Genomic DNA, 10,972 nt, shown 5'->3' on the forward strand with positions numbered 1-10,972 from the left:
CAGACCCCTGGATAACTACATACTCCAAACCAGACCCCTGAATGACTACAGACCCCAAACCAGACCCCTGAATAACTACATACTCCAAACCAGACCCCTGAATAAATACAGACCCCAAACCAGACCCCTGAATAACTACATACTCCAAACCAGACCCCTGAATAACTACATACCCCAAACCAGACCCCTGAATAACTACATACTCCAAACCAGACCTCTGAATAACTACAGACCCCAAACCAGACCCCTGAATAACTACAGACCCCAAGCCATACCCCTGAATAACTGCAGACCCCAAACCAGACCTCTGAATCACTACATACCCCAAACCAGACCGCTGAATAACTACATACTCCAAACCAGACCCCTGAATAACTACATACTCCAAACCAGACCCCTGAATAACTACATACTCCAAACCAGACCCCTGAATAACTACAGACCCCAAACTAGACCGCTGAATAATTACATACTCCAAACCAGACCCCTGAATAACTACAGACCCCAAACCAGACCCATGAATAACTACATACTCTAAACCAGAACCCTGAATAACAACATACTCCAAACCAGACCCCTGAATAACTACAGACCCCAAACTAGACCCCTGAATAACTACAGACCCCAAACCAGACCCCTGAATAACTACAGACCCCAAACCAGACCCCTGAATAACTACAGACCCCAAACCAGAGCCCTGAATAACTACATACCCCAAACCAGAACCCTGAATAACTACATACTCCAAACCAGACCCCTGAATAACTACAGACCCCAAACTAGACCCCTGAATAACTACAGACCCCAAACCAGACCCCTGAATAACTACATACTCCAAACCAGACCCCTAAATAACTACAGACCCCAAACCAGACCCATGAATAACTACATACTCCAAACCAGACCCCTGAATAAGTACAGACCCCAAACCAGACCCCTGAATAACTACATACTCCAAACCAGACCCCTGAATAACTACATACTCCAAACCAGACCCCTGAATAACTACATACCCCAAACCAGAACCCTGAATAACTACATACTTCAAACCAGACCCCTGAATAACTACATACTCCAAACCAGACCCCTGAATAACTACAGACCCCAAACCAGACCCCAGAATAACTACAGACCCCAAACCAGGCCCCTGAATAACTACATACTCCAAACCAGACCCCTGAATAACTACTGACCCCAAACCAGACCCCTGAATAACTACATACTCCAAACCAGACCCCTGAATAACTACAGACCCCAACCCAGACCCCTGAATAACTACAGTCCCCAAACCAGACCCCTGAATAACTACATACTCCAAACCAGACCCCCGAATAACTACATACCTTAAACCAGACTCCTGAATAACTACAGACCCCAAATCAGACTCCTGAATAACTACATACTCCAAACCAGACCCCTGAATAACCGCATACTCCAAACCAGACCCCTGAATAACTACAGACCCCAAACCAGACCCCTGACTAACTACATACTCCAAACCAGACCCCTGAATAACTACATACCCCAAATCCGACTCCTGAATAACTACATACTCCAAACCAGACCCCTGAATAAATACAGACCTCAAACCAGACCCCTGAATAACTACATACTCCAAACCAGACCCCTGAATAACCGCATACTCCAAACCAGACCCCTGAATAACTACAGACCCCAAACCAGACCCCTGAATAACTACATACTCCAAACCAGACCCCTGAATAACTACATACCCCAAACCCGACTCCTGAATAACTACATACTCCAAACCAGACCCCTGAATAACTACATACCCCAAACAAGACCCCTGAATAATTACATACCCCAAACCAGACCCCGGAATAACTACATACTTCAAACCAGACCCCTGAATAACTACATCCTCCAAACCAGACCCCTGAATAACTACAGACCCCAAAACAGACCCCAGAATAACTTCATACCCCAAACCAGACCCCTAAATAACTACATACCAGAAACAAGACCCCTGAATAATTACATACTCCAAACCAGACCCCTGAATAACTACATACTCCAAACCAGACCCCTGAATAACTACATACTCCAAACCAGATCCCTGAATAACTACAGACCCCAAACCAGACCCCTGAATAACTACATACTCCAAACCAGACCCCTGAATAACTACAGACCCCAAACCAGACCTCTGAATAACTACAGACCCCAAACCAGACCCCTGAATAACTACATACTCCAAACCAGACCCCTGAATAACTACATACCCCAAACCAGACCCCTGAATAACTACATACTCCAAACCAGACCCCTGAATAACTACATACTCCAAACCAGACCCCTGAATAACTACATACTCCAAACCAGACCCCTGAATAACTACAGACCCCAAACCAGACCCCTGAATAACTACAGACCCCAAACCAGACCCCTGAATAACTACATACTCCAAACCAGACCGCTGAATAACTACATACCCCAAACGAGACCCCTGAATAACTACATACTCCAAACCAGACCCCTGAATAACTACAGACCCCAAACCAGACCCCTAAATAACTACATACTCCAAACAAGACCCCTGAATAACTACAGACCCCAAACCAGACCTCTGAATAACTACAGACCCCAAACCAGACCCCTGGATAACTACATACTCCAAACCAGACCCCTGAATAACTACAGACCCCAAACCAGACCCCTGAATAACTACATACTCCAAACCAGACCCCTGAATAAATACAGACCCCAAAGCAGACCCCTGAATAACTACAGACTCCGAACCAGACCCCTGAATAACTACATACTAAAACCATACCCCTGAATAACTACAGACCCCAACCCAGACCCCTGAATAACAGTCAACAAACCAGACACCTGAATAACTACATACTCCAAACCAGACCCCAGAATAACTACATACCTTAAACCAAACTCCTGAATAACTACATACTCCAAACCAGACCCCTGAATAACCGCATACTCCAAACCAGACCCCTGAATAACTACAGACCCCAAACCAGACCCCTGAATAACTACATACTCCAAACCAGACCCCTGAATAACTACATACTTCAATCCAGACCCCTGAATAACTACAGACCCCAAACCAGACCCCAGAATAACTACAGACCCCAAACCAGGCCCCTGAATAACTACATACTCCAAACCAGACCCCTGAATAACTACAGACCCCAAACCAGACCCCTGAATAACTACATACTCCAAACCAGACCCCTGAATAACTACAGACCCCAACCCAGACCCCTGAATAACTACAGTCCCCAAACCAGACCCCTGAATAACTACATACTCCAAACCAGACCCCTGAATAACTACAGACCCCAACCCAGACTCCTGAATAACTACAGACCCCAAATCAGACTCCTGAATAACTACATACTCCAAACCAGACCCCTGAATAACCGCATACTCCAAACCAGACCCCTGAATAACTACAGACCCCAAACCAGACCCCTGACTAACTACATACTCCAAACCAGACCCCTGAATAACTACATACTCCAAACCAGACCCCTGAATAACTACATACTCCAAACCAGACCCCTGAATAACTACATACTCCAAACCAGACCCCTGAATAACCGCATACTCCAAACCAGACCCCTGAATAACTACAGACCCCAAACCAGACCCCTGAATAACTACATACTCCAAACCAGACCCCTGAATAACTACATACCCCAAACCCGACTCCTGAATAACTACATACCCCAAACCAGAACCCTGAATAACTACAGACCCCAAACCAGATCCCTGAATAACTACAGACCCCAAAACAGACCCCAGAAGAACTACATACCCCAAACCAGACCCCTGAATAACTACATACCCCAAACAAGACCCCTGAATAATTACATACCCCAAACCAGACCCCGGAATAACTACATACTCCAAACCAGACCCCTGAATAACTACATCCTCCAAACCAGACCCCTGAATAACTATAGACCCCAAACCAGACCCCTGAATAACTACAGACCCCAAACCAGACCCCTGAATAACTACATACTCCAAACCAGACCGCTGAATAACTACATACCCCAAACCAGACCCCTGAATAACTACATACTCCAAACCAGACCCCTGAATAACTACAGACCCCAAACCAGACCCCTGAATAACTACATACTCCAAACCAGACCCCTGAATAACTACATACTCCAAACTAGACCCCTGAATAATTACATACTCCAAACCAGACCGCTGAATAACTACATACCCCAAACCAGACCCCTGAATAACTACATACTCCAAACCAGACCCCTGAATAACTACATACCCCAAACCAGACCCCTGAATAACTACATACTCCAAACCAGACCCCTGAATAACTACATACTCCAAACTAGACCCCTGAATAACTACATCCTCCAAACCAGACCCCTGAATAACTACAGACCCTAAAACAGACCCCAGAATAACTACAGACCTCAAACCAGACCCCTGAATAACTACATACTCCAAACCAGACCCCTGAATAATTACATACTCCAAACCAGATCCCTGAATAACTAGAGACCCCATACCAGACCCCTGAAAAACTACAGACCCCAAACCAGACCCGTGAATAACTACATACTCCAAACCAGACCCGTGAATAACTACAGACCCCAAACCAGACCCCTGAATAACAACATACTCCAAACCAGACGTCTGAATAACTACAGACCCCAAACCAGACCCCTGAATAACTACAGACCCCAAACCAGACCCCTGAATAACTACAGACCCCAAACCAGACCCCTGAATAACTATATACTCCAAACCAGACCCCTGAATAACTACATACTCCAAACCAGACCCCTGAATAACTACATACTCCAAACCAGACCCCTGAATAACTACATACCCCAAACCAGAACCCTGAATAACTACATACTTCAAACCAGACCCCTGAATAACTACATACTCCAAACCAGACCCCTGAATAACTACAGACCCCAAACCAGACCCCAGATTAACTACAGACCCCAAACCAGGCCCCTGAATAACTACATACTCCAAACCAGACCCCTGAATAACTACAGACCCCAAACCAGACCCCTGAATAACTACATACTCCAAACCAGACCCCTGAATAACTACAGACCCCAACCCAGACCCCTGAATAACTACAGTCCCCAAACCAGACCCCTGAATAACTACATACTCCAAACCAGACCCCCGAATAACTACATACCTTAAACCAGACTCCTGAATAACTACAGACCCCAAATCAGACTCCTGAATAACTACATACTCCAAACCAGACCCCTGAATAACCGCATACTCCAAACCAGACCCCTGAATAACTACAGACCCCAAACCAGACCCCTGACTAACTACATACTCCAAACCAGACCCCTGAATAACTACATACCCCAAATCCGACTCCTGAATAACTACATACTCCAAACCAGACCCCTGAATAAATACAGACCTCAAACCAGACCCCTGAATAACTACATACTCCAAACCAGACCCCTGAATAACCGCATACTCCAAACCAGACCCCTGAATAACTACAGACCCCAAACCAGACCCCTGAATAACTACATACTCCAAACCAGACCCCTGAATAACTACATACCCCAAACCAGACCCCCGAATAACTACATACCTTAAACCAAACTCCTGAATAACTACATACTCCAAACCAGACCCCTGAATAACCGCATACTCCAAACCAGACCCCTGAATAACTACAGACCCCAAACCAGACCCCTGAATAACTACATACTCCAAACCAGACCCCTGAATAACTACATACTTCAATCCAGACCCCTGAATAACTACAGACCCCAAACCAGACCCCAGAATAACTACAGACCCCAAACCAGGCCCCTGAATAACTACATACTCCAAACCAGACCCCTGAATAACTACAGACCCCAAACCAGACCCCTGAATAACTACATACTCCAAACCAGACCCCTGAATAACTACAGACCCCAACCCAGACCCCTGAATAACTACATACTCCAAACCAGACCCCTGAATAACCGCATACTCCAAACCAGACCCCTGAATAACTACAGACCCCAAACCAGACCCCTGAATAACTACATACTCCAAACCAGACCCCTGAATAACTACATACCCCAAACCCGACTCCTGAATAACTACATACCCCAAACCAGAACCCTGAATAACTACAGACCCCAAACCAGATCCCTGAATAACTACAGACCCCAAAACAGACCCCAGAAGAACTACATACCCCAAACCAGACCCCTGAATAACTACATACCCCAAACAAGACCCCTGAATAATTACATACCCCAAACCAGACCCCGGAATAACTACATACTCCAAACCAGACCCCTGAATAACTACATCCTCCAAACCAGACCCCTGAATAACTATAGACCCCAAACCAGACCCCTGAATAACTACAGACCCCAAACCAGACCCCTGAATAACTACATACTCCAAACCAGACCGCTGAATAACTACATACCCCAAACCAGACCCCTGAATAACTACATACTCCAAACCAGACCCCTGAATAACTACAGACCCCAAACCAGACCCCTGAATAACTACAGACCCCAAACCAGAACTCTGAATAACTACAGACCATAAACCAGACCCCGGAATAACTACATACTCCAAACCAGACCCCTGAATAACTACATCCTCCAAACCAGACCCCTGAATAACTACATACCCCAAACCAGACCCCTGAATAACTACATACTCCAAACCAGACCCCTGAATAACTACATACTCCAAACCAGACCCCTGAATAACTACAGACCCCAAACCAGACCCCTGAATAACTACAGACCCCAAACCAGACCCCTGAATAACTACATACTCCAAACCAGACCGCTGAATAACTACATACCCCAAACCAGACCCCTGAATAACTACATACTCCAAACCAGACCCCTGAATAACTACAGACCCCAAACCAGACCCCTGAATAACTACATACTCCAAACCAGACCCCTGAATAACTACAGACCCCAAACCAGACCCCTGAATAACTACAGACCCCAAACCAGACCCCTGGATAACTACATACTCCAAACCAGACCCCTGAATAACTACAGACCCCAAACCAGACCCCTGAATAACAACATACTCCAAACCAGACGTCTGAATAACTACAGACCCCAAACCAGACCCCTGAATAACTACAGACCCCAAACCAGACCCCTGAATAACTACAGACCCCAAACCAGACCCCTGAATAACTATATACTCCAAACCAGACCCCTGAATAACTACATACTCCAAACCAGACCCCTGAATAACTACAGACCCCAAACCAGACCCCTGAATAACTACATACCTCAAACCAGACTAATGAATAACTACAGACCCCAAACCAGACCCCTGAATAACTACATACTCCAAACTAGACCCCTGAATAACTACATCCTCCAAACCAGACCCCTGAATAACTACAGACCCCAAACCAGACCCCTGAATAACTACATACTCCAAACCAGACTCCTGAATAATTACATACTCCAAACCAGATCCCTGAATAACTACAGACTCCAAACCAGATCCCTGAATAACTACAGACCCCATACCAGACCCCTGAAAAACTACAGACCCCAAACCAGACCCGTGAATAACTACATACTCCAAACCAGACCCCTGAATAACTACAGACCCCAAACCAGACCCCTGAATAACTACATACTCCAAACCAGACCCCTGAATAATTACATACTCCAAACCAGACCCCTGAATAACTACAGACCCCAAAACAGACCCCAGAATAACTACAGACCCCAAACCAGACCCCTGAATAACTACATACTCCAAACCAGACCCCTGAATAACTACAAACTCCAAACCAGACCCCTGAATAACTACATACCCCAAACCAGACCCCTGAATAACTACATACTCCAAACCATAACCCTGAATAACCACATACTCCAAACCAGACCCCTGAATAACTACAGACCCCAAACCAGACCCCTGAATAACTACATACCTCAAACCAGACCCCTGAATAACTACAGACCCCAAACCATAACCCTGAATAACTGGACCCCAAACCAGACCCCTGAATAACTACATACTCCAAACCAGACCTCTGAATAACTACAGACCCCAAACCAGACCCCTGAATAACTACATACCCCAAACCAGACCTCTGAATAACTACATACCCCAAACCAGAACCCTGAAAAACTGCATACTCCAAACCACACCCCTGAATAACTACATACTCCAAACCAGACACCTGAATAACTACAGACCCCAACCCAGACCCCTGAATAACTACAGACCCCAAACCCGACCCCTGAATAACTGCAGACCCCAAACCAGACCCCTGAATAACTACATACTCCAAACCAGACCCCTGAATAACTACAGACCCCAAACTAGACCCCTGAATAACTACAGACCCAAAACCAGACCCCTGAATAACTACATACTCCAAACCAGACCCCTGAATAACTACAGACCCCAAACCAGACCCATGAATAACTACATACTCCAAACCAGACCCCTGAATAAGTACAGACCCCAAACCAGACCCCTGAATAACTACAGACCCCAAACCAGACCCCTGAATAACTACAGACCCCAAACCAGACCCCTGAATAACTACATACTCCAAACCAGAACCCTGAATAACTACATACTCCAACCCAGACCCCTGAATAACTACAGACCCCAAACTAGACCCCTGAATAACTACAGACCCCAAACCAGACCCATGAATAACTACATACTCCAAACCAGACCCCTGAATAGCTACATACTCCAAACCAGACCCCTGAATAAGTACAGACCCCAAACCAGACCCCTGAATAACTACATACTCCAAACCAGACCCCTGAATAACTACATACTGAAAACCAGAACCCTGAATAACTACAGACCCCAAAACCTGATCTCTGAATAACTACATACTCCAAACCAGACCCCTGAATAACTACAGACCCCAAACCAGACCCCTGAATAACTACATACTCCAAACCAGACCCCTGAATAACTACAGACCCCAAACCAGACCCCTGAATAACTACATACTCCAAACCAGACCCCTGAATAACTACAGACCCCAAACCAGACCCCTGAATAACTACATACTCCAAACCAGACCCCTGAATAACTACAGACCCCAAACCAGACCCATGAATAACTACATACTCCAAACCAGACCCCTGAATAAGTACAGACCCCAAACCAGACCCCTGAATAACTACAGACCCCAAACCAGAACCCTGAATAACTACATACTCCAAACGAGAACCCTGAATAACTACATACTCCAAACCAGACCCCTGAATAACTACAGACCCCAAACTAGACCCCTGAATAACTACAGACCCCAAACCAGACCCCTGAATAACTACATACTCCAAACCAGACCCCTGAATAACTACAGACCCCAAACCAGATCCATGAATAACTACATACTCCAAACCAGACCCCTGAATAAGTACAGACCCCAAACCAGACCCCTGAATAACTACAGACCCCAAACCAGACCCCTGAATAACTACATACTCCAAACCAGACCCCTGAATAACTACAGACCCCAAACCAGACCCATGAATAACTACATACTCCAAACCAGACCCCTGAATAAGTACAGACCCCAAACCAGACCCCTGAATAACTACAGACCCCAAACCAGAACCCTGAATAACTACATACTCCAAACCAGAACCCTGAATAACTACATACTCCAAACCAGACCCCTGAATAACTACAGACCCCAAACTAGACCCCTGAATAACTACAGACCCCAAACCAGACCCCTGAATAACTACATACTCCAAACCAGACCCCTGAATAACTACAGACCCCAAACCAGATCCATGAATAACTACATACTCCAAACCAGACCCCTGAATAAGTACAGACCCCAAACCAGACCCCTGAATAACTACAGACCCCAAACCAGACCCCTGAATAACTACATACTCCAAACCAGACCCCTGAATAACTACATACTCCAAATCAGACCCCTGAATAACTACATACCCCAAACCAGAACCCTGAATAACTACATACTTCAAACCAGACCCCTGAATAACTACATACTCCAAACCAGACCCCTGAATAACTACAGACCCCAAACCAGACTCCTGAATAACTACATACTCCAAACCAGACCCCTGAATAACTACAGACCCCTGAATAACTACAGACCCCAAACCAGACCCCTGAATAACTACATACCCCAAACCAGAACCCTGAATAACTACATACTCCAAACCAGACCCCTGAATAACTACATACTCCAAACCAGACCCCTGAATAACTACAGACCCCAAACTAGACCCCTGAATAACTACAGACCCCAAACCAGACCCCTGAATAACTACATACTCCAAACCAGACCCCTGAATAACTACAGACCCCAAACCAGACCCATGAATAACTACATACTCCAAACCAGACCCCTGAATAAGTACAGACCCCAAACCAGACCCCTGAATAACTACAGACCCCAAACCAGACCCCTGAATAACTACATACTCCAAACCAGACCCCTGAATAACTACATACTCCAAACCAGACCCCTGAATAACTACATACCCCAAACCAGAACCCTGAATAACTACATACTTCAAACCAGACCCCTGAATAACTACATACTCCAAACCAGACCCTTGAATAACTACAGACCTCAAACCAGACCCCTGAATAACTACAGACCCCAAACCAGACCCCTGAATAACTACATACTCCAAACCAGACCCCTGAATAACTACAGACCCCAACCCAGACCCCTGAATAACTACAGTCCCCAAACCAGACCCCTGAATAACTACATACTCCAAACCAGACCCCTGAATAACTACAGACCCCAAACCAGACCCATGAATAACTACATACTCCAAACCAGACCCCTGAATAAGTACAGACCCCAAACCAGACCCCTGAATAACTACAGACCCCAAACCAGACCCCTGAATAACTACATACTCCAAACCAGACCCCTGAATAACTACATACTCCAAACCAGACCCCTGAATAACTACATACCCCAAACCAGAACCCT

The sequence above is a fragment of the Phyllobates terribilis genome, unplaced genomic scaffold (genome assembly GCF_046119375.1).
Source record: "Phyllobates terribilis strain yellow unplaced genomic scaffold, ASM4611937v1 Scaffold_11__3_contigs__length_659146591, whole genome shotgun sequence".
Lineage (NCBI taxonomy): Eukaryota > Metazoa > Chordata > Amphibia > Anura > Dendrobatidae > Phyllobates > Phyllobates terribilis.